This window comes from Dendrobium catenatum, unplaced genomic scaffold (assembly GCF_001605985.2).
Source record: "Dendrobium catenatum unplaced genomic scaffold, ASM160598v2 fragScaff_scaffold_923, whole genome shotgun sequence".
Classification (NCBI taxonomy): Eukaryota; Viridiplantae; Streptophyta; class Magnoliopsida; order Asparagales; family Orchidaceae; genus Dendrobium; species Dendrobium catenatum.
The window spans coordinates 299,758-327,280 of record NW_021319385.1 but is presented as its reverse complement, the minus strand read 5'-3'; the positions used below and the strand labels follow the sequence as shown (position 1 = coordinate 327,280).

Below are 27,523 nucleotides of genomic sequence, written 5' to 3'. Positions count from 1 at the left end.
ATTTTTTAATTGTACCCTCATAAATATTGATCAATAACAAACTATCTAGGCCATTTAATAGTTTAATTATCACGAATAATTTATTTTCTAATAAAATATAAAAAGTAATCTCATTTAAGTACAAATTATTCTATATAAATCTCTATATGTGGTGCTAATTAGTCTAATTTAACTAAAATGATTACATACGATTTAAAATTAATAAGTTTGAATTTGAGTATCTGAATTAAAACTTTTTGAAGTATGAATTCAAGATTTTAACTAAATTGACAATATAATTTTCAAACATTAACATAAAGTAGAAATTACTTAATCTAAATTTTAAAATAATGCAAAAATTATATTAATTACTAGCAACTTTTAACACAATTAAAAAGATAAAAACTCATGATTTCTAAGAACGGTTAGAAAAACTGTTAAAAATTACGTAAAGAACAACTATGTAAAAACATTCACCATTTACAAGAGAAAAGAACTGCCGTAAGAGCTTTCATAACCAACCAAAGCCTTGGTAGATCACAAATATGTTGACTTTATAGACAGAGAGCCAAAACTCAGCAAAAAAAAAAAAAAATCCTAAAACCATGCGTAAATCCCGCTCAAACAGCGTATCTTGTACAGTTTCGACGCCGTTCAAGTCTCTTCCTGAAAATCCTGCTCAAATTCCGTGATCATCCGTAGCCACTCTCGTCGTTAAAATGTGAGCTAAGTGAAGCTTCATTTTTTTTTTTGAAGAAAAAAAAAAAAAAACTTTCATTCTCCGACCTTTTCTCTAAACCGACTTCCCTTTCTTCTACAAGCTGAAGTCCACAGACCCTTCGAACTTACCTCTTCCAAGCAACCGAAGGAAGACTTCCATTGCACCTAGCAAGCATCAACCCATGTCCGTCAATCTCCGATCAAACTCCTGCCGAAGCTGGACATCTCGATCTCGACCTCTAACCTCTTGCCTCCTCCCGTCAAAACCTCTGTCGAACAGACCCCCATCCCCTTGCATCAACTGAAGCCCCTACCTTACCTTCCAAACTCCTCTAGATCCGACCAGCCTTTGACCGCCGAGATATCTACTTCTCCGGCCAAATCCCCTTCACCGTGCCTAGAGGCCACCTTCTTCTCTCACTACCTGCACCGGATCCACAACTGAACCCACATCAGCTGCCTCCGACCTCGATCAACCCTAACCCGGCTCTTCAAGCCTACCTGGCCGAAACCGAGAGATCTCCTTACAGGGCCCCCGCCGCCTCTGCTCAACCCATCGGCTGGGCTCCATTTCATAACCCGACCCTATCTAACCGGGCAAATTATTGCATCCGGTCATCTGACAGAGAGATAGTTTGGATCTCTCTCTGTCTACATTAAATGTGAAGTGCAGGTATACTACAGTACCTGTGCTTTTACAGTAGACAGAGAGATCCGAACGAATCTCTCTATCAGGTGACCGGATGCAATAATTTGCCTTCTAACCGAGCATCAAATAGTTTGCCACTTCGCTTCGAAGATACAACTTCTAACTTAAAAATTTGGCTCTCGACGCTTACGGCGAGCTGGTAAACCTCCCTATGCGCTCATGTAGCACAGGGGGGAGAGTAACCAGTGTGATGTTCCCTGAAGCGTTTATTTAGCGTGAGGGGGAAAAAAACTAAGTTCTCATACGTGAGGAAATCATTGTGTTCTTTTCAATATGTGCCAAAGACCTTTAAACGCTCATGTAGCATCACGGGGATTGAAGAAAATATAACCGTGTGTCACCCAACATCTACTTGAAGTGCTCATATAGTATGGAGGGGAAGGATGCCCCTTGGTTTTTTCCCCTAAACAGAGGAGACGCCGGGAGGTTGTCAAAATCTAGACTGAAGAAACAAGGAATTAGAACTTGAACTTGAAAAAATTGATTACAAGGGACATGCTTTAGAACTGAAGTGACAAATTGAAATTTGAATCTAATTGAAATGAGATCTTGACTTGAATAAATATAGAAAAGTTGAAAATGAACAGTATGCAGCTCAAACTCAAACAAATTACTGTGAACTTGATTTGAATCAAATGACAAGGACTCGAACATACAAGGGACTTGGAATGAATTGAATGCAAAGGACTTGAACTTATAAATAAGGATCGAACAAAGTGAACTCAAACTTGAATATAATGACAAGAGTTTGAACTTGATTTGAATATCAAGTAAACAAAACTTGGGCATTTAAACTCAACCAAAGATTTGAGTTGGACTACAGAGAACTTGAACTCAACAAAATCAAAAGGAGTTTCGACTATGAACTTGAACAAACATGTCACCTAACACTAAACAGTGATCTCAAAATGATAAGTGTATAATTATTATGAAACCACAAATGCTGGAGGGTCTTATTCACACAAATGAGAGTCAAAGAACAACATAAAGAGCTTCAAACGAATGTTAAAGACCATAATATTGGTCAAAACACAAGTATCAATGAATAAAATTATCATGTAGACTATGAACTATTCTCAAAAGCATGAACAAAGGGATTTGTGGTGCAATGATCAGTCCAATGCTACAACAAAGAATCTTCAACTTACACATAAGTATCATGAAGCCTGTAATTGCCAACATGATTCACTTGTAGATGACAGAACTAAAGAGAATGAATGATTTGGTGACAAGGAAGCATGTAGAGCCTTTGAAACTTCATAAGTCACCTACAGATGATGATGGCTGGTGTGTAGCACCCATATCAATTATGCAAGCATGATTACCTATAAGATTAGGAGTTGATGACAGAAATCTTGTAGTGTATGTGATGCTATCATCCTTAAACAATAATGTAAAGATATGTAAATGAATAAATCAACCTGCCAATCAATTTGTATGAAGAGGTTGGTGGCAAATGCGAAATCCTATGAATTACCGTAGGAGATTTGTCACATATACAAAGTGCCATCCACGAAAAGATACATAAGTTCTTCATCAAATGTAAACCCCTACGAGCTACTGTAGGAGACTCATTATATATCGAATATGTTGTCCACAAGCAAAATATAAAGCGACTACATTAAATATGAATGCCTTTGAGAAGCACTAGAAGATTCTCATGCAGTATAACTTACTCATACGTAAGGGCATAAAGCTTACATGCATACAACAAACCTATCCACAAGTAATATTGGTGAACACATCACCAACATGGTGGATCCTCTGCAGGCATGAGGTAGAAGAATGTGGCAAGCATAGATGCCCATTAATAATGATATAATGATATAACTATGAGTGATGATCAGTAGCATGCAATAGATATTGTAACCCCCTACGATCAACTGCCATTTAAATGGCCAGTAAATACGTCGATCAATTGCAAGCAAAGGAGAACGACATGCAGTAAATACAAATACCTACAGACTACCGTGAATGACTTATCATGCCCACTGGAGCTAATGATCAACATTTGACAAATGTGTTGTCAAAGATTAGTGCAGAATTTTGTGACCTAAACTCACAGTTATAAATAGAAAATATACCTGCTATTCCAATCATCTCAAAGACTATAACAATTATTTTAAGAATGGGTGCCTCCCACAACTATCTTAGATGATTCGAGGTATCTTTGATTTCCAATATAATTAGTTCAATACAGTGACCATCAACTTCGAAGTACAAGACATCAGTTGTTGCTTACAAATTTCTATATAAGTTATAGGAAGAGAAAGCCATATCAAATCAATATCTTCAAAGATTAAGTGAGTGGGTGTTAGTTCAACCAAGTTCTAGAATTGGGATGTATAAGATTATTGAGGCTTGCAAGTTTCTTGATGGACAAGTGGTCCCCTAAGCTTACACTGATAATAACACATAACTCAATGATGAAGGATACACAATGTACACCAGTACCTATGAGCCATTAATTTGTGTGAAAAAACTACAACAAATATGAGCTTATGCAGGATGTTGTAGAAGAATTGTTAAATGTCCAAAATACCCCTATACATCTATTATAATATGTATGCACATAGGTACACTAAAGGGATAGATACAATCAAAATCCATATGGGCCCCGACGAGTGTGTTATGGGTATACACACGGCGTCTAGGGATGCTGTGTGGGTCAATAAATAAAACCAAATTCAAGCCTGATCCTTTAGTGTGTGCAAATAGGATTTGATATGGATCGAACCATTAAACATATATATATATAGTTAAGACGTTGACCAGAATATCTATTTTATACATTCAGATTCGATCTTCAAACCCTATGAACAATGAAATTCATTAACATAAGCATAAAGCCTACGAAACCTGATCATCTATCGGCAGCTTAGTAGGGTCGACAAGGTTTTACCTATAAACAATATGATAGCAAATCCTGATGATGGCCGTGTTGAACGTAGATCTCAATCGGAGGGGTAATTCCAACATTGAAAGCTCCACCCAAATACCCATGAAAATCCAAAACTCTATAAAATATCAAATTCAAATATTTAAAATCAAAATTCAACTATTCAAGCGCTTAAAACAAAATCTATCCATGCTCCGCAATAGTTTGTCAGGGTGAGAAAATCAAAATTTACTCCAGCTCATAAAGAGCTAATGTTTGGTCGACAATATCATTATGATTCATTCTCAAAATAATCTCCTACCAATAAGGATGTGGTACATGTCCTCTAACCGGTAGTTTCGCCGCTAAATGGCACTACATGTAAACAATTATTTTATGAGGCCCTCTGAACCGAGTGGTTATGCCATAAAATGGCACCACGAGATAAAGGTTATGGCTAGAGCCAATACGTCCCTTAGTGTCATCAAATTATTAAGATATGAATCAATATGTTACAATCGATAGGGTATAAAGCCCTCTGTTAGCTAAGGTGGATTCAAATTTGTCTCCTTAGACAAAAACTTACCCCATATCTATAAGGTACCCTTGAACAAAACAACCCATGGATACTGACAAGGATCCTTCTATTAGGTTTCGACTACCTCCTCCGACTAAGCAGACAAGGGTCCACAATGATCCAGGATAACAGAACCATGGGATATTGATTGAGTCCATCACCCATCCCCCACTATCAGCTTTAAGTGGAAGATGGTGAAATTTCTAATTTAAATATCAAAATTTTTAAATTTTCAAACCCATGTTGATACTATATGCCAGATACTATGTATCTCTACATATCTGATTAATGACTAGCCTTAATCAAAAGTTCTCTCTCATTATCGGGAGGGGTAATTAACTATAGGGGCTTACGCTTATAAGAAACTAGAACTCAGATCATAAAGTCCTTGCAAAATGACGGTGAAATCTCTGGGTAGTGTCTTATCTACAAACACATATGCCTTCCAAAATTTACCCCAGAACTTAATTCCGTTAAAACTCCCCCCAAAGATAAGCAGCGAGCGGAGGCCGGGGCTGAATTTTTGGAGCCCACAAAAAGATGGGGAAAAATAAAATCATCAAGTACAAATTATTTTATCTTCAAAGAAAGGCATTCTTACCTTAGAAATTTGCCTTGGGGGAGATGATGAACAAGCTAAAGTCCTTGTCGGAATTGGAGCCAAAGGTCGAAGCCTGAGTCGGTCTTGAAGTAGATGCTACAATAAATGAGGAAATTTAAACCTAGGGTGTTGGGAAATTTCTATGTGGGCCGATACATTTATACATATAAAGAAAATATTATACATTTGAAGCTATCTTAAATTGAGCCAATTAAATTCGTGATCTATTTAAATATTAAATTATTATTTGGCTTATGTGATATACGAATTAAATTTATATGGAATTAATTATTGTGTAGAGATCGAATATTTATTTTATTTTAATGATGAGCTGAAATGAAATAAATATATTTTAAAGTATAAAGAGAACGTGATCCCATTTTAAGCGATTAAGTTTTCATTTCCCTCATTTCTCATCTTGAGTGAGAAGAAGGGGTCTCTCGCTCTCTTTATTTGATGTGATCACTACCAAATATTTAGCATAATTTGTTCATTTCGTTAGTGGCGTACTTTATTTCTAAAATAAATAAATTTTTTTATTAAATTTAGATCACTTGACATTAACAAGAAAATTTTCATTTTTAAGAGTTTTTTTTTTCTGAATATTTTCATTTTTCTTTTATGTCTTTTTATATAACGATCAACAACCTTAAAAAAAATAGAACGCCGTTCAGTTGAAGACCTTAGTATATATTTAATTAATTTAATAATTAAAATAGGGTTAGTTCTGTTAATTAAATGTTGATGAACTAATTTTTAATTGCACTCAATTTTGTAGCAACTAAGGACCTGTTCTGGACGACTGAAACATTTCATACAATTAATTATGAAGTATTGTAGGAAAATTAACTTAACTTTATTCTTTGTGAGTAAGGGTGTAAAAGAGTCGAGTTTTAAAATTATCGTGCTCAGCTTGTTAGTTGAAAAACGAGCTCGAGTCGAGCTCAAAAGGCGAGCTCGAACTCGAGTTCATCCAACTATAAACGAGCTCGGCTGGCTAGCCTTGGGCGAAAACTTCATACTGTCGTCCTGAGTTTCGTCATCGTCCTGAGCTCTACTGTCAAGCAACACACGAGCTCTGGCGTCCCGAGCTCCGACATCGAGCAACACACAAGCTCAGTCATTTTGGTTTTCCCGCCCAGCCTTCGATTCATTCTCCCGCCTGCCCAAATTGAGATTTTGTTTTCCTGTTCGATCACCTCCACGAGGTGCTCGATGAGCTGAAAAGTTAAGAGGAGGTGAGTTCGAGCTTGAGCTATGATGCGAAGCATTTTTAGCTTATAATATTATTTAGTTTATTTTATTTAGTTTGTTACAAATTTTTTTAGAATCTTCTAGGATTCTCTAGGATTTCCTTACTTTAGTATTATATATAGGGAATGTGTAGGAGGAAAGAACACATTAAATAAAATATTACTCTCTTTTAAAGCTTTGAAGCTTTGTGTTTGCCATTTTCCCTTGATTGGGATTAAACCCTTATTGCATTTCCGATTCTTCCGACGATCCCCACATCAGTTGGTATCAGAGATCGGAGCTTGTGAAGAACGATGGACTGCAGAAGGTGGGTTGTCGATGACGATCGAAGCAGAAGAAAATGGGCTGTAAACGAAGATATCCGCCAAATAAAATGGGCAGTCGACGAAGATCGCCGCCGAAGGAGATGTGCCGTTGACGAAGATCAACGTCGAAGGAGATGGGCTGTCGACGACGAAGAAGAATACTATCCTCCACTCCAACTTCCACTCCAATGGCGAGATCCACCGCCCCACTATCCTCACAAAGATAGCCACCAAAGAAGAAGGGCTGTCGACCATGATCGACGTCGCGAAGCCCTTCGAGTGGCTCAAGTGGAAGCATTAGTTGATTGAATAGATGTTTTATGTGTTGATTTCATGCATTCGGTGGAAAGGATTATAAGCAGGTCGGCAACCATACCAACATCATCACTCTGCTATGCCAACCCACATTCTGCCTTGGCTTCTTCCAGCAATCCAACCCAGCATCCGCCTTCGAAACGCGCAATCATTCATGCTCTCCAGTTCGATTTTGCTCTTGTACCTACGGCCCGAGCAGAAGCTAGCACTGCTCGATGAGGACTTCGACTCCACCATCGATCCCAAGGAGTGCTCTAAATCCAACTCTATGCAAGAATCGGACAATAGCTTTGATATGGAAGACTCCAATTCAGATGACCAACACTCCAACATGGATGTTATTGAAACTGAAACCCCTTCCGACATTCACGTGGTTTTCGACCGGGTTTGGATATCGAGCCCAACCATCTCGTGTGGGGATGCTGCTTCTATCGTGCCACTCTAGTCTCTGGTTCAGGAAGTCATGGATAGTGGTTGGGCGAAGGTTGCGACCCATATTAGAGCTACAACCAAAAGAGACGGGCTTGGATATGGTGAGACTAATGCCCTTGAGGCATTAGCGATTGAAACTGCTAAGAAAATTGATCGGCATTTGATGGATCATGGAGATGGGAAGACTGAGTTAAAAATGACAACTACAATAATGGTATTGAGGACATTTCCAGTACAGGTGTGCACATGCTCGTTGTGAACTCCTCTGATAAAGCTCAGCCAATACAATGCTCCCAAGTTGTTCAATGTAATGTCACTGAAGGGTTCGATCCCAAATTTGTGATCAGTGGAGATGAAGGGAATGTAACGCATGGAGATAGAGAAATTATAAGCCTACACACTCACAGAGGCAGAGAGGTGAGAACGCTGCAGTTATGAAGGTGACCAATGTCAAACTCCTGATGATATGAGGATTTGGGTCGAAGAATCTAAAAATGCTTGTGGATAATTCGTGGTAATTCTCGACTCAAGTAGTTATACAAGGCCAAGTTTTGTGGTGAATATATCCAAAATACGGCTTTGATGTCTTCACTTCCCACACGTGACTTCATGTCCCGCACCTTTGCTCTGAAGGTTTTATTGGATACTGGTGTTATTCAAACTAATGCTTTGAGAATGGATCACTTAGCTTCCTTGGAGAAGTATCATGAGATAGTTGTTGTGTCTCTAACCTTAATCTTGACAACCAAAGTTGAGTGGCTTAAGTCGATAAAGGCTGACTTAGTGATTTTAAAAGATGTTCATGTTGCAGCAAAAGCAGGGATACGATCTATAACTGAAGATTTTTCTCATTGTGAATTCTTACTTCGGCTTCCTGGATATTGTCCGATGCTTGCTTTTCAAGATGTTATTGATGCACCTTTAGTTGTCAGAACATTACACAAAACTAAATTAGAGGTGAGAAAGGAATTTGGCATTGACGAGGATGTGAAATTGTTTATTATTAATTTTGGTGGCCAGTCAGCTGGATGGACACTAAAACAAGAATGGTCACCTGATCTTTGTCTATTTCCGGTTTGTGGTGCATCCAACAAACAGGTGCTTCCTCCAAACTTTATAAAGCTTGCGGAAGATGCATATACTCTTGATTTAATACCAACAGCTGATTGCATGATTGGCAAAATTGGATATGGTACTTTCAGTAAAGCTTTAACATACAAGCTACCTTTGGTCTTTGTAAGGAGGGATTATTTTAATGAGAAGCCTTTCTTCAGAAATATGCTAGAGTACTATCAGGGTGATGTGATGATGATAAGAAGGGACTTGCTTACTGAACATTGGAAGCCTTATCTTGAGCGTGCACTAAACCTTAGCACATTTTATGATGGTGGAGTTAAGGGTGACGAGGTGGCTGCTAGGATATTAGAAGATACTGTCAAGGCAAATGTCCATGAAACAATTGTTTTGATTGAAGTAGAGAAAATTGTTGTTTCTGCATAGTTAATAAATAAATTTGCGGAAATGAACCAGAGACACAAAATCTTCGATCCAGGAGGATTGCTTACGATTTCTACACCTGCCTCCCTCCCAATGACACGCCTCGACGGAGTCGAGCTCTTTTGACGCAAGGGGAGAATGATGCGGAGCATTTTAGCTTATAATATTCTTTAGTTTATTTTATTTAGTTTGTTACAAATTTTCTAGAATCTTCTAGGATTCTCTAGGATTTCCTTACTTTAGTATTATATATAGGGAATGTGTAGGAGGAAAGAACACATTGAATGAAATATTACTCTCTTTTAAAGCTTTGAAGCTTTGTGTTTGACATTTTTCCTGGATTGGGATTAAACCCTTCTTGCATGTCCGATTCTTTCGACGATCCCCACATCAAGCTCGATAAGCCGTCGAGCTAAAAATCATATTCGAGCTTGTCTCGTGAGCTCTATAAACTCTAATCGTCGAGCATGTTACCGAGTTGAATCCGAGCCCACTTGACTCGGTTACACCCCTATTAGTGAGTTAGTCTAAGTGAATTTAAATCAATCAGCAAACATTTCAGTTTATAAGTGATTAAATTCAGAATGTATTATCTTCATTATTAACTAGTTACTAATTATTTAGTTCATTTATTGGTTTAAATATCACACTGCCGTCTAATAAAGTCTTAAAAATGGTTATATCATTTAATTATTAATTATTTCTTTAATTCTATTGCACTCAGATTCAGCACGGTATAATTTTAATTAGTCTGCACTTAATTACCTGACTGAAACTGCATTTATTATTAATCAAGCTAGTTAAATATTAATGACTCTGATTGAGCGGTGCTCTGTTTTTGACCGTTTTCGAAATAGACGGAAATTGTTTTCTGAAAATATTAAGAAAATAAGAACACTTAAAAAAGGAAACCTCATCCTCTATATAAGATAAGAGTAATTACTGGTCATCTTATTTCCTAAATTCCTTCTGAAATCCTCTTTGGATTACGGTCTGACGAAGATCCAGAACTATCCTGCTATTACTCTCGTCGGCTCTAAGATCTCCATTGGTAAGCATTAGTGTTTAGGGTTTTATCTTCCATCAGCATTTTGCATTACTGTTTTGAATCTGATAGCCACTTCGGATGAAGCATTTCTTTTTGACTGATTTGTTATTTCTCGGAGTAGTAAGTACATATCTGATACTTCCATTAGGTTTGGATTTTATTTTTTGAAATTAACAAAATTATGCTAAATATGAAACAATGATCAGATCAAATCAATGGCTTTCAAGGAGGAAGCAGAACCATCGCTAATTGTCATATATAGCACTTATGAAGAGGAGCATGAAGACACCGCCTGCTCCTCTTTTAAAGAATGCATGCAGGCTGATTTGATAGATTCAAAAAAATTGAAAGCTTCAAGATTTCAGAAGAAGAGAAAGATGACGGATACACCAGCGAAAAGGAATTTCTGTCCAAATAAATTTTTTGGTGATTAAACTGCCTTTGATCTTTGCTCATCCATCTCAGTTTTGCTAATTAATGTTACAATTTATATACCATTATATATTTAATTTTTGCTTATTTTTGTTATAATTTTGCGTGCAGTTAAAAAGGCTGAATGTTCAAGCAATATGAATGAAAAAGGCATCAATGAAGACAAATTAGAAGATAGTGACAGTCATAAAAGCGAAAGTGATGATGAACTATCAATGTCTCCCGTGCCAAAAAGAAAAAAGAGGTTGACTGCACCAGCTTACTTCGCCATTCTATCTGGAAAAAAGAAAAAACCATGGACACCTAGTATGTATATATCTTGCTAAGAAAATTTGATCTATAATCTTTTATGATTTTTTCATTCTCATGACGTGGACACTATAAATAATTATTTGCCTATTATTGTAAAGTGACAGTGAATAAAGCTTGTCGCCATGAATGCGTAGAACAAAATTCTGCCCAAAGTAGTGTTGGGAGTTTCAACCCCGACATGAGTGAATCTGAAGATGACTCCATGAATTCATGCAAAATCAAGAAGAAGAGGCTGACAACTCCTGCTTATAGGAAGCTTCTAAAGAAGTGTAACACAAGAGTAAAAGTTTTAAGGTATTATATATTCACTTGTTGACTTCGGAATTAATTATCTTTTGTGCTTCAAAGGTATTTATATATGATATCATTCATGTTTGCCTCTTTTGACAGGGAAGTAAGCATAACCGAAAATCTGATATTGATATCTGATACTTTAAAAAGCTTCATTATGATGTTTTTGGGAAGAGAAAATAGCTGCAATGAAGCATGTAGTTTGATGTTATTGTTCTATAAATAGTTAGAATTTGTGATTTCAAGTCTGTACTGCTTCTTCTTGAACTCTTAGATTTGGCTGCATTCAATCATCATGTTTTTTTCTCTTTTATCATCAAAGGAATTTTGAATTGTTTCATTTCACACTTAATGAAATGATTGTCTCACATTTTCTTATCATGGGAGGAATGTTTTCGTATGTACCAACATCTGACTCCAAGCTTTCTTGAATGTATGCCACATATAACTTTGACTGTAATTTTATTGTAAATTATTACTTCTCATTATAGACATTTTCAAAAAAATATCTATAAATAAAGGCGAACAAAACTATAATAATTTTTATAAAATAAAAATATTAAAAATGCCTACTTCAAATCCTTAGCTGCCTTATGTCCCACAGTCACTTTCTCTAATACACATAGCACCAGCTAAATAAGCCAAAAAAATGTCTCATTAATGTCTATGAAAATAAAATAAATTTGGTTCATGTTTATTATACATTCTTGGATGTCTCAATAATGTCTAAGAACAGAAAATAAAACGAGTGAAGGCTTAAGAATCATGAGTCAGCTCATGAGTCAGCTCCATATTGAATTGATAAATGGCTCATGAGCCGAACCCAATGTGCTAATGAATTATACTTGAGCTCGTCCTGAATCGACTTATTAGCTCCTGAGTTGGCTCATTTAAAACAAAATATTAATATAAAGGAATTTAAAAATATATTAGAATTCAAAATTTATTGTACAATGTTTTTATAATTGTTTAAATATTATATCTAACTTTTTATATTAATTGATTTTGTATCATTTTACTAGAATAAGTATTTACATCATAATTATTTTTTCTCTTTCATAATAAATGATTTGACTTAAATTTGTAGAATAAAGTGCGAGCTAACCCTCGATTAATTAATCAAGCTAAAGTTAAAGCCAATGGTGATTCAAGCTTGACTTGACTTGTATACCCCGCTGAATTGGACCCTTGTCATTATTGACTAATAACTAACTATTTAAGTCATTTATTAGTTTAACTATCACAACGTACGTATTTATCGTCAAATAAAACATAAAAAGTATAATCTCATTTAAATACAAATTATTCTATTTAAATGTCACGCTTTCTTGTCCTAATTAGTCTAATTTAACTAAAAATATTGTGTACGAATTAAAATTAAATAGTTTGAATTTAAGTATTTGAATTAAAATTGTTTTAATTATGAATTAGTTAAGAATTCATTCATGAAATTTTTAATAAACATATTTATAAAATTATTGCTGAGAAAATAGCTATTTTGAAAGTTACTGTAAAAAACAGCTTTTCAATATAAAAATTTATTAAAATAGTAAAAAATTAATGATGAAATAAAAAACATGATTATAATCTAAAAAATAAAACAGTTCTCAAACTAACCCGAAGTACTAAAAACCCTAAATGAGTCAGAGTTCTGTTTATGAAGGTTATCGTAAGTGGCCGAAAAAATAAAAATTCTAAAATATTCGGAATAAAAAAAAAAATCTTAAAAATGAAACCCCATCCTCTATATAATTAACTACTACATAATTCCCTTATTACTGCTGAAATAAATTCTCCGTTGGATGAACAATTATTACGTCATCCGATCGGATGCAGAGGAACATTCGGTCGTAGGCAAAATTCCGCCTATACCGAGGTGTACCGAGTTTTTCCAAAAAAACTCGGTACACCTCGGTATAGGCGAGATTTTGCCAACGACCGAATGTTGCTCTGCATCCTTACACCGGACCAAATAAAAGTTCCCGTTGGATTCTGAAGATCCAGAAATCGCTGGTTATTCCTCTCAAAAGCAATAAAATTTCTACGGGCAAGCATAAGGTTTTTGGTGAGATCTTCTTTTAGAAATTTGCATTAGGGTTTCGAATCTGATTCCCACTTCGACTGAAGCATTTCTTCTTCAGTTATGAGTTCTTCCTAATAATAGTTTTTCTTATGAATAGTAATTATATATTTGATAAAAAAATTAATTTTTTTTTTATATTTCCACTACATTTAATTTTGATTGCCATTGGATAAAAAATAGGTTTTGATATACTCCTACATTGAATAGCTTAGTTTTTTTTCCCTTTTTTTTAAAAAAACTTTTCGTCATGTTTCTTAATTAAAAAAAAAAATTTCACAATTTATCATTAAAAATATCACAGTTTTACTAATTATTTTCCTCAATCTTTCTACTTTTTTATCTTCTCTAAACCCGAAAGCAAAATTTCTTCTCTTTTTTTTTTTTTCGTTGTTCTGTCAATTGCTGATTTTGCATTAGGGTTTTTATTCCTCTCCGTAGCCCTAAAATCACGGCTCGTAAGTGCCATTGTTTTAGTCTTGATATGTCCACAAAAATCGCATTGACCAGGTACGAATTTTGATGCATATATGAATGGAAAACTTTTAAAATTAAATTTGGGACCATTCAAATTCTAATTTCAGTAAAAATGTAGTCAAATTGAACATATCAAGGAGACAAAACGCAACGAGACTAAAACCGGTCTAATCAATAGACTGAAGCATATTTAGAAACTTTAGTGCATTTATTAGATGACAAAATGATATCTAAATATAGCATGCTTATGGTCGAATCAAGCGACTCGAGGAAATTCAATGCTGAATGAATGCTTTATAAACGAGGAAATCAATATGCATGAGCCATCTGATATAGGACACTCCTAAGTTATCCTAAATCTTCTCCATATTTATGGGGCATGCCTATCACAAAATCTATAAATAGACTCCATATTCTCACATGAAGGGGGGTTTGGACATTTGGATGCTTGAACCTTAGGCTAGAGATCAAGAGAGCTATAAGGCTTAAAGAATCGAGGAGCTCCACCTCGGACACCATCGTCGGCGAACCCTCATTGTCTGACCTTCATTGCTAAATCTCCACCCAATCTTTGTCGTCGGACTTCCATTCGGCCACCACTATTGGGTCTATCTCCAACCCTCGTCGCCCGTCGACTACGGTCCCCTTAACCTCTGTCGCCCGCCTACTATGGTCCCCCTGAGCACCGTTGTCTGCTGACTACGATCATTATGACCACCATTGCTCATTGACCACAGCCACCACTCTTGGGTCTACCTCTAATCATCATCGCTCGTCGACTACGATCCGCCCAACCTTCGTCGCCCGCCGATTATGGTCCCCCTGACCACCATTGCCAATTGAGCACGACCTCCAACGCTTCCCGACTAAGGTCTTTCCGACCTCCATCGCTCGCCGACTACAATACTTCTGACCTCCATCGCCCGACTAATATCCCTCTGAGCACCGTCGCCTAACTATAGTCCCTCCAATAAATGTCCCCCAACTATGATACCATGAAAAAAAATATAAACATACATTGTGATATATCAGATGCTGTTACAAGAGAAAGAAATTGCAAAGGATTAGTTTTATACTCAATTGTCATCTTAATATAAGCTAATATGTGAGAAAACACAATAAAAAAGAATATTCTTAATTCTATATTTTTTTCATGATAAATACAATAAATTAACAAACAACATAATTTAGATATGAATAGGGTTACATGATATGAAATTCCTCAAAAAATATGGTGGTTGTTGCGCTAGTGATCGATATCAGATTTTGCTATAGTTTTCAGCACACATCTATACTTTGTTTTGGTTTTTGATGGTTGGTCATCTTGTGATGCTTGATTTTGCTATTCAATCTAACGTAATTTTCAAAAAAATTGCTAAATCAGGAGTAGCAGAATCAACAACATGCTATTTAAAATATTTTTGTTTTGTAACTAAAAAGAAAAAAAAAAAAGAAAGAAAAAATTCTTGAGTTCGAATAAGAATTCGGTGAACAATTAAGTGGTGATTTCTCATATTCAATGTCATAATCATGCTAATGTTAGGGTTCAAGTTCAAAAATAGGTGTAGTCTTAGGATAGGTAAAGTGCATTAAAAATATCATTCTTAAGTTGATAGTCTTCTTCTTAGTCTAAGTCACCATTAGGTGGATGGTTTGATATTTCTTAAGATTTTAGTTTCGTCAATAAGATCAGGCTTGACTTTATGTGATATTAGTATCGGTGCTTATTTTATAAGTTGTGAAATGAGCCGATTAGGAAAAATACTGGACCCGAGCAAATGAATGACGACGGAGAATTTGGCAGTGATGAATTATCTGACTGCGGCGATGGATTCAGTTTCAGGACAAACATATTTGTTCGTGGATGTTCACCCAATGGAGCTCTAGTATGTGTGACCGACGAAGCATGCAGCAGGAATATCAAGATTATTGAATGAGTCGATTAGGACAGAGAAGGGAAATAATAGGTAAAGTTTTAGTAGCGGTGAAAAGTATTGTGTATATAAATGTATAGTGGCAGTTAGTAAACCGTCATTATGAACTGCTGCGGAAAAGTCATTTTTTGTTAGTGTATAAGGTCATCAAATGAGTAAAAGTTAAGGCATATGCACAATAGGTTGGGCAAGCCCAAAGCTAAAATGCATGAGCAAATGTGGAACTATATCAACTGCTCTATCAGGAGCAAAGTTTTGAAAGACAGACCAATCACCTAGAAAAAAAAAAAAAGTTATAAATTATAAAGGAAGTGCTATCATATTTTTTTTAAAAAATATTAAATAGTGATAAAGGAGGAATAATTTTACCAATCGCCCACTTATGCTTTAGCAGAAAACGGTGTCGAGCTAGTCCACAAATTGAAAGGAGAAGAAACTATCTGATATGAATTGCTACTGTTATTTGTGACATTGAAGTTTATCTAATAGAAGAATATTTAAATGGCTGAATGTATTTGATTCTGTAGTACATTTGATGAGTAAGATTATCCAATTATCTGCTCATATCGTATGTTTTTTTTTTGTTAAAACTAAATTGGCTGGATAAATAATATGATGTCATTTAACAGGTATTACTTACTAAACCAACGGGATGAATGAAGATAAGTATATATAATGAGAAAGTGAGGTTCTTCTAATATTTGGAATTTCGATTGCAATTAATTCTGCGTAATCCTCCTCTCTAACTATTCATTATGATTCTCAAAATATTTCTACTCTTGCTATAGATAAATATAAATAATGCAGAATAAAAGAGTATATATTTCATGGACAAAAGTGAAAATTCAATTATGTGCTACCATATGTCATAACATCTTAAGAATTCTCTGAGGTTGCAGATAAAAAGCACGTTTTATTAAATGATTATTCATTGAACAGAAATCATTAAAGAAGTTGATCTTCAAATCAAATTTAATTTAAAAAATGTACCAACCAAATATTTTTCTAACTTCAAGCAACTGAATGACTCAATGAGCAGTTGAGGAAAAATAGCATCAGCAACACTCATATTTAGACAAATTAAATTATTTGTTATAACATAATAATATTTTGCTGGTATCTAAAGTGGTTAGACTTGCAATGTTTTATGGGGCAGAATATTGGCTGTTAAAAGAGAAGCATAATATTAAGTTAAGTGTTGCAAAGATGAGGATGCTTAGGTGGATAAGTGGCTTTACAATTAGAGAAAGGATACAAAATGAGCATATGCGTGAAAAGGTTGGAGCACCTTTAGTGAAAGATAAGATTAGAAAGAGTCGCCTTAGATGGTTTGGTCACATAAAAAGGTGGCCTTCGGATGACTCAGATAGGAAAGCAGATGCATTAGATTTGACTTATGTCAATAAAGATTGAGGTAGACATAAAAGAATTGTTTAGAAAATATTATAAATAATATTTCTTTATTAGATTTAAATGAAAATTTAACTCTTAATAGGATATAATAGATAAAAAGGATTTATGTAGCCGACCCCACAGTGTGGGATAAAGGCTTGATGTTGTTGTTGTAGTTGTATCTAAAGTGGTAAATACTTATGTTGTTTTGAAAATTTGTGTGATGATATGACTAACATTATTTAGAAATAGCTTTGCCAAGGTATATGTGCCATCTCTAAATCATGAGAATGAAAAATAAAATATCATAATTCAATTAATTAGTAAGATATATGTACCAGGTGCCCATGGTCTTTTCCTTTTTTCAGATAAAACAGGGAAGTAGATTTAATAAACATATTTCTTCTCTTTGATATGGGAAACATCGATTGTTTATCATAAGCTTCACTTCAATGGTTGCTGCCACTTTCTTCTAATTTGTTTCCATTGATGTCATTTTCATTGATATTACTTGAACATTCAGCTTTTTAACTGTATAATTATAACATATATAAACATAAATTAAATATATAAAGATATATAAATTGTAACATTAATTAGCAAAATTAAAATGACAGAGCAAGGTTCAAAAGCTATTTAATCACCAAAAAATTTGCTTGGATGCCAATTGCTTTTCGCTGGTGTATCCATCGTCTTTCTCTTTATAAAAAAACATGAAGATTTCACTTTTTTTAATCTAGCAAAATAGAAATCTTTTTCAATTTTTTCTAGAAATCTTATGCTAAATATTTGACCATGATCAGATCAAATCAAAGACTTCTAAGGAGGTAGAAAACCCACCCATAATAGTCATATATAGTACTTATGATAAGGAGCTTGAGGACACTGCTTGTTCCTATTTTAAAAATTGCATCGAGGATGATTTGATAGATTCTCAAATTTTGAAAGCTTCAAGATTTCTTAAAAAGAGAAAGTGGGTGGATACACAAAAAAAAGGAATTTTCGTCCAAGTGAAATTTTTGTTAAATACTTACCTTCGATCTTGCTCAGTCATTTCAATTTTTCTTACTAATGTTATAATTTATATGTTAATATATATTTAATTTGTGTTTATGCATATTATAATTATATAGTTAAAAAGGCTGAATGTTCAAATAATATCAATGAAAATGATATCAATAAAAATAAATTAGAAGATAGTGACAGACATGAAAGTGAAGTTTATGATGAACCGTTGATGTCTCCCATACCAAAGGGAAGAAAGAAGTTGACTACACCCGCTTACTTTATCATTATATCTGGAAAAAATAAAGCTTGCCACCATGAATGTATACAACAAAACTCCGCCCAAAGCAGTGTTGAGAGTTTCAACCCATAAATGAGTGAATTTAAAGATGACTCCAATTCATACAAAATCAAGAAGATGAGGTTGACCACTCCTGCTTATATGAAGTTACAGAAAAAGTGTAACACGAGAGTTAAAATTTAAAGGTATTATATACTCTCTTATTGGTTTTGGAATTAATTACCTTTTGTGCTTCAAAGGTATTTATATAAGATCCATGTTTGCCTTTCTCATAGGTAAGTAAACAGAACCAAAAAACATATATTGGTACGTGATACTTCAAAGCTTAATGAAGCTTTTGAGAATAGAAAACATCTGCGTTGAAGCATGTAGCTAGATAAAACAAATAGATAGATTATATTAAGCATATGTTCATTGTTAGTATTCTTTAAATATAGTTAGATATTGTGATTTCTGTATAGCTTCTTGAAATCTTAGATTTTAGTTTCATTCAATCATCATGTGTTTGTCTTTTATCATCAAAGGAATTTTGTATTGTTTCATTTGACACTTAATAAAATGATTATCTCACTTTTTCTTATCATGGGAGGAATGTTTTCGTAGGTTATTTTTAATTATGTACCAACATCTGGCTCCAGGCTTTCTAGAATGCTTGCCACATACAACTTTGATGGTAACTTTGTTGTAAAATGCTACTTCTCATTATAGACATTTTAAAAGTATACATATAGGCAAAAAAAATTATAATAATCTTTATAAAATAAAAATGTAAAAAACGCTTGCTTGGAGCACTAAGTTGCATTTTGTCCCAGAACCAGTTTCTCCAATACACATAGCACTAGCCATTGAAATTAAAATTAGCACATTAAATTTGAGTTATGTTTAATTAAATTCTTAGAGCTTTAAAGTGTCTCAATAATGTCTAAGAAAATAAATAAAATGAGTGAAGGCTTAAGAAAAAGGAAAGCTGAAAAATAAATAAATAAATAATCACAGAAGGAAAGAAGATCCACATAAGATGAACATAGTTAACAGAAATATTTTCGATTTACATGAAATAGGCATTCAAATCAGTAAATAAGTTCAGATTTTTTTTTGGAGAGTGAACTATATAAAAAAAGAGTTTACTATCTCTACCATCTCGTGAAACTACAATAAATCATGAACAACATGGTGTAGATTTAGTCCCTAATGGCATACCATTCACCATAAAACACAAAGTTCTACCAGGACATTCATGTATAATGATTATTCATGATTGAGAAGTCTTTAACCTAACATGAGGGGGGCATCTTCACATAAAATTTCAGCACAAATAAAATCCTTGATTATCACATTATCTTACTAAGGCATTTTGTCGAGCAACTAACATGCAAAATTATAAAGATACATAGAACAAATCGATGTGAAGATCATGCTCTACAATCGCACATAACCACAAAAGGAAAGAAAATCTATCCACATATTTAGTTAAGCTCACCACAACACAATCTATATAAAGTTCACTAAAATTTTGGAATGAAGAGGAACAACTATAATCATCCAAGATTCAACATGATATATTAAAATAGGTTGCTCAAGCTTAGGTACATAAACCAAAAAGCACAAATTATGTGAAGGCAAATCAAACATGAAAGAGAACTTCATAATTATAGGGAAGAAATCGAGACAATAACTCAATGAGAATGTTGAAACTAGTAACAATCATTTGTCTTGTTGCCAAGTGAAAAGTCTAAATGAGTTTCAAGTTTCAATTTTAAAAGAGATCGAGCACATAATTTTTTTTTTTTTGACGGATACAAAGGAATGAGTATAAATGCACTTTGCTTACATGCAACCTCATAGTCCTCTCATTAGATTTTAGAGAACAAATTACATGATGTAAACATTTTAGTGAATGCAATTTTCACATTTAAAAAAAAAAGTAAATTTTAAATGACTTTGAATACATGCAATATGTTACATCAAGTTGCATGCATGCTTCGAATGGATACCACTAATTTCCACCACCATGACACATTTAACAAAGTTAGTAATTGTAAGCAATCAATTAAATATGAGTAGATCCTTGTAATAGCAACAACATTGGCAAAGGAAGTATCATTGTAGGAGTGTTGGATAGCAATATGAATGAGTTACTACAGAAACCTCATGCCATTTCTTTAAGAAGGATAAGACTCAAACACAATCAAAACTACTCATGACCAGTAGTAACTAACATAATCACTCAAAAAGATTAAGACATCGCTTGATAACCAAGTAAATATAACAAAACTAAGCAACAAGAAATGTGATGAATGCATTGTCAAACTCACTGCAACAGAAATTGAAGCAATTCTTATCAATATGTTGATGAAGACATATCTATTGGATAAGAAGGGAAAAGGGGAAAGAAGAAAACGAAGAAGAAGAAAGAAATCTGGAAGAAGAAGAAGAAAGGAGAAGAAAGATTACGAGGAGGAGGAGGAGGAATAGAATAAGAGGAAGAAGAAGAAGAAGGGGAAGAAATCACCTGTAGAGAGAGGGCCGGCCGATGGCTAGGGCAGGAGGTCGACGGAGAGTGCTTAGGCTTCCTCCTTGGTTCGTTCGGTCAAGAGAGGCGGGAGAGCAGAGGGTTCCGCCTCCTAAGCGTGTGAACCAGACGAGAGGTAGAGGGAGAGGGGTTGGCGTCGCTCCTTCCTGGAGTTCGCGAACAAGGAGCTCGCGAGAGAGAGGGGGATGTTCGGTGGGAGTCCTTCTGTATTCGCTTTATCATGTCTATACTCAGACATCTTCTCCTCTATCTGTATCTGATTTCTCTTTCTGTCGCAGAAAATCATATGAAATGCGGGATTTCGGCTAAAATGAAAATCACATTTGATCATAGCCGTCCATGCAATTACTACTAGATTTAGGAAATGATTTGAATTAAGTCAAAAGTCAATTGTACTTTGGTTTGAATCAAATTGGCTAATTTAACTCAGATTTAGGCTCAAATCAAACTTACTTTTGAGTCAAATTGAGGTCAATTCGGGCTAGATCGACCAACTTAACTAATATGATGAAATTACACTCAAATTGATGCTGATTCATATTGAATCGGGCTCGGCATGGCTAAGATGAATTAATATAGCTTAATTGAACACACTCGAATCTAAGTCGACTCAATTTTGAGTCGATTTGAGTTCAATTAGGTCTCATCAAGTCAATTTAATAGAATTGAACTTGAATCAGCATTGATTTGAATTGAATTAGGCTCGACGAAACTCAATTGGCCTGATCGAACATACTCGAGGGAAAATCGCACAAAAAAATGAGGTCAACAAGAGCCTAGCGTGAAGACTCCACCTTAACGACCCCCAATCAAAATAATCAAATAAATCTAATAAAGCAGTTAGTTCTAGTATGTAAATAAAATAAACACACCAATCATCCAAGAATAAATAATAAATGGGAGTCCAAGAAGTGTATTTGGATTATGTAATACACCTCAAGAAAAGTAAAATAGTTAGCTGAGTGGTACCATAATTATAATTTAGCCTAAAAGTATGTATTATTGAAATGGTAGGGATCTTGAATAATTTTCATATGTTTAGCGTGTTGCCTTCTGAAATATCCACAAACCTATAGCTTTTCTAAATAAAATTACATATAAAAAAGAAAATTATATAAGCTCCCTAAAAAATAGAAATTAGCATAATTATAATAAAGTAGTTAGTTATATTCATATCCCGACCTAGTCCTTAGGATCACATTCTCAAGGGCTTAGCAATCCTTGAAATACATGTTAGAGAGCGTATTTATAATGATAATGGAAATATTTTTATTAGCCCGTTGGGAACATGACCATATGTAGAAGATATTTCTAAGAAAACACTAATCCCTTAAAAGAAAGTGTCCACTCATCAATCAATAAAATAAGAAACAAAACAACCATAAATAATTCAAAATAAAACATGACATCATAGCATCACAAATGCAAAGTAAAAAAATAAGTAATACGAAAAAAATGATATCCTAACTACATCCAATCCTAGAATGCCTATAAAATGTATTCAATCTTGTACCTAAGTGTGTGCAAAATTAGTGTTAGCTAGTTAGAATAACTTGGGTAAATAGTTCAAGTCATAAGGTTTAGTTCATAATGTTTAATTTATTAACCTAGAGATTTTTATTTAAGTGAGTAGTCATTGATGTTGAATTAATTATGATCATATTTTAAACTTTTTTATTTTGATTATTAAGTTATGAGTAATGTAACATATATGGGCCCTAACCTACGCTAGAGTTATAGAAAATTGAGGGGTAAATAACTCATCCTCAATCCTAAACCTAATTAAGGCTAGAATGATTATATGGCTATATGGGTGGCTAATCCCTCAATTTTTTAAGATTAGAGATGAGGCTAATAGGTTATACAGTACTGTAGGTTTAATGCCCACCACAAAAATCCTAAGTTTCTTATGTCTAAGTAAATCAATTTTAAAAGAGTGAAATAGGAATGAAGCACTCATTATATAAGGATATAAAATGGTTATACCAGACCTAAGGTTTGACACTTAGGTGGTTAAGGAGTTGGATAGAGTTACTAAGGATGGCTTTAAATTTCTAAAGTGAGTGATTTGTGTAAATCTTTGGGCCTTTCTTCCCTTCCTTTGAGGTGTGTTGCATCATAACAAAGGGCATGATGATCAATGCCTGATTAGGACACATAATCCCTTAGCTCGAGGATTCCAACCTATATACCTAACATCAAAGAAGATGATTCAAAAATACACATAAATCAAATATGGTTTAAAGAACTAAGTTTTGATTTGAAGTACATTTTCTTCTCCAACATCACGTATTATGTTTGAAAATACTTTTGAAATAGATTTTTTTTAGTAGATTTGTAAATTAACACCTATATTCCATCAATTAATTCATGGCATTATCATACTAGGCATGGGGACCTAAGCCTCCTTAAGACATGTAGTCCCACAACTCAAGATTTCCATCCTATAAACTTTATTGATAGAATATATAGTATGAAAGATATACATATATATTAGAATTTTTGAAAAAGTAAATGCAACTCAAACATGGGATCCTAGAATAGGTTGAAGCAATAGAGCTTAATCTAGCACTTATTTGAGAGACACACTACACAAAGCTAACACATAGATTAACCTAACATGCTAGAGCTCAGATTTTATTTTATTTTTCACATTCATGATATGATCATAAAGATAAAAATTTGGAGGCTCAAAATCATTTAAAAGGTAATTTTTATGGTTTCTTAAGTATGTTATTAGCAAAATCAAAGAAAACTTCCAAGCGAGGTATTCTTTATGCAAAAGAAATTAATGCACATGACACAAAGAGGTTGCCTATACTATAAGCCTAGTTGACCATATAAAGGTGAATGAGGTTCACAGAGGGGGAAATCATTAACCAATAAGGCTAAGGAAGGCTTTATTAGTGATATGTATAGCCTATGACTAATATCTAACACACCTATCATATATATTTTGCTAATAGTAAAAATAGCCTAAAATGTGTGTGAATGTTGCCAAATTGTTCATAATTATAAGAGACGTCTTGATAAAGTTTGAAAAATTATAGCTAACCCAAAAGCAAGGTAGGACATGTATATATGCTCTGACATAATGAAAGGAGCCTCTCCTAAGCCCCAGGGGGGGCTATAACTCACCAATCGACATGTGAAAATGATGTCCCACATAAATATCACAAAGACAACTCACATATAAGTAAATAATGCAAAATGATGCATGTAAAAAGATGACATAGGCCTGCATGCACTAAGAGAATTAAAATTTTAAAGATTTGGGTCAAATTATAACCCATAAATTTGAAAAATAAAATACAAAACTTGGGGGATTATTAAGCTTAGAGAAAATTAGGAGAAGTAGGGAACGTCCCCTAGTTTTCTCAATCTAAATTTGAGCCTATAACAATGCATGATTGGGTAGTAAATTGAAAAATATCTAACAAGATCAAATGTAAATTACTCTCTATATATATGTTAAATTATATTTATGTTAATATTAGATTGTAGGGCTTATTGTTCCAGTTTCATAGAGCCCAAAATCATTAAATTTAGTCTATAAATTAAGTTTTAATGAATTTTAAAGTTTATGGCATTTTTTAACTTAAAGAATGAGATTTTTTTTTTAATTTTTTGACTACGACTATGGAGTGGCTACCAAGTGGTGGTAGGGAGTCGGCTGGGTGAAAATAGGCTAGTGGCAAATAAATGGTGGTGAAACAGTGGGGCGATAGTAGAGCTATAGTGGGACGGTGGTAGGTGATAGCTGGGCGACAGCCGGGAGATTGTAAGAGTTGGCCATGACGGCGTCTGCCACATATTGGCATGTCGTATATTCACTTATCCATGAAAGTATATCACGAGCCTTATGGGTGGGATCCTATGCAATGGGTTAGATGGATCAGCTGTTCGGCAAAACTGGACTATTTAGTCAAAGATTGATGGTCCATATTCTGTCTTCTTCCTTCAAAATAACTTTCTTAGGGGAATGCCATTTGCTTCCTACGAGTTACCAACTAAAAAAAACTTAATGAAATTTAAAGGGAATGCTTATGAACCTATTAACTGCCTACACTTTAATTTTGACAGCTTTATATGGTGCATTTTTAAAGTTATTCACAATTAAAGATTAGATTAAAAGTTGAAATATATCTCTATGAATTTTCTAACTTATATATTTTCCAAAAATGTCAAACTTTGCTTCCATTTTATAATTCCCCTTCATATGGTGGCTTGAAAGAGAAGTTGTTGGGCGCTTACTTGGTATCTAAAATATACATGCATACCTTATATATATATATATAAAGTTTAAGTTATGAATGGTGAGGGAGTAGGAAAATTTTCTTTTTTTTTCTATAGATGATTATTTTGATGTAAATAGAAAGTGAGTGTTTTGAAAAGTGTTTATTTTGAAAGGTGAAGTGTTTTGGATAGTGTATGTTAAAAGTGAGCCATGGAAATCTTGGAAAGTGATATATGCAAAAATTTTGGAAGTTAAAGGCGTGCAAGAGTTGAATAATGAAGTGTATGGTTTTGAGATATGTGTGTGTTGGAAAATGTATAGATTTTGAAAGAATAAAGCATGTGAAAAGTGAAGTGTATGCATATTGAAAAGTGTTTTATTTGAAAAGTGTATGTTTTGAAAGGTAAAATGTGTGATTAAAGTGAGACATGTGTATATGAGATGTGAATTGTGTGTGTGTGTGTAGAAAAGTAAAGTGCATGAACTTTGAAAAGAAAAGTGTGTATTTTGAAAAGCTATTTGTATAGAAATGCATATATTTTAGGAGGGGGAAGTGAGTGTATTGAAGTTTGTAAATGTTGGAAAATGAGTTGTTTAAGTATTTGGTACAAAGTAAAGTTTTAAAGAAATGCTTAGCTCTCTTTCTCTCCCTCCCTTTCTTCTTTTTCTTCTTTCTCCTTCTTGTGCATCGGGATAAATTTTAGAAAACAATATAAATCATCTTCGAAATCAAAAATTACAAAAGTAAAAGTCAGCCGAGCCGATGTGTAAGCCCAAAAAAGGTATGTTTTATTTAAATTGAATTTTCAATTATTTCTATAGTAATTATTAAACATGCTCGGATCACTGTTCTACTTTCTTTGTTAGCATAAACTATGAGAAATGGTGGTGATCAAATAAACAGAGGAATGAAAGGAGATCAGTCACCTCTATTGCTACTGGATGAAAGTGCTATGGCCAGATATCACTGGACATTGGCTTAGATGCAGGTGAGTACTCTAAACATAGATAGCATTAAGGCCAATAAAACTCCATGATGTGTTTTTCTCTCTCCCATCCTTTGGGCCTTATAAAAACCCTTGTCTTTACGTCATTATGCCTCTTATAATTGAATTTAATTTGGTCTTTTTTTTATGCATCTTATCATTGAATTTAATTTGTAGGTTAATATTAATTTATTAGTTACAACCCGACCTATCGATTGCATATTTGGCGACTACGTTAGTAATTAGAAGCGCTAGAATTTGATTTTGATTATCCTTAATTTATCCACCATTAGATAAGTAGTTTTTAAATCATTTAAAACCTATTAAATTTTAACATAATAATTCAACCCAACCATAAGAATTATACAAACTAAAAATAAAAAATGATAAATAACATTCATTTATTTAGTAAAAATAAATTGACCCCTAAACTAAAACAGAAGATGTATATAAATGATTATTAAGATCATAAATAGAATTAACATTATTCAATAAAATATTAAAAATCATAAAATAAAAATAAAATTCATAAGTACATAAATATTAATCAAAATCATAAATAAAAAACATTTAAATAGAACTCATTTTCTTTACATAAACAAATAATAACAAAAATCCATATCAATATAAGGATTAAACATGAATATTAAAATCATAAATACATATTAATAAATATATATAGATAATTAAAAAAAAATTAAAAATTTGATAACTTTTTTTCATGATAAGTTAAATATGTAAATCTTATATGAGATTTAGAAACATGTCAAATATTAAACCAATAATGAAAGAAAATTCCATAAAGCATTTAAAATTCAATAAATTATTAAATAAAATAAAGTTTTTTATCAAAAAATCATAAAACACATTTTTAAAACATACATTAATAAAACTCTCTAAATAATTAATCATTAATCAACTATAATAATTAAAATTCAACCTAAAAATGGGCATCAAAATATTAAAGATACTAAAACTTAAATTTGAACATAAAATTCTATTGACCTTTCAACAAACTAAACTCAATCGATTAGAAAACTTCAACTAATGATAAACTAGAATATCCCTAAGCCACCTAGCCTGCTATATGCACTTAGATTTGTTTGTTAGGATAACCAATTATATCTTTAAGTTAGGCCGATATTTACTTTCATGCTATTTTGTGCCGGGCTTTTCATAATTTTCATTGTTGTTGTTTATAAAATTGATTTATTGATATGTTTATTTT

General features: G+C 33.6%; 1 long non-coding RNA gene across 1 annotated transcript; it reads right to left on the bottom strand.

Moving 5' to 3' along the window:
- Positions 1 to 13,627: 13,627 nt before the first annotated feature.
- Positions 13,628 to 21,345, bottom strand: LOC114580293. Its single transcript, XR_003701653.1, has 2 exons — positions 21,052 to 21,345; positions 13,628 to 14,942 (listed from the first exon to the last, which is right to left on the bottom strand). It is a non-coding gene; the product is annotated as an uncharacterized LOC114580293 (long non-coding RNA).
- Positions 21,346 to 27,523: the final 6,178 nt, after the last annotated feature.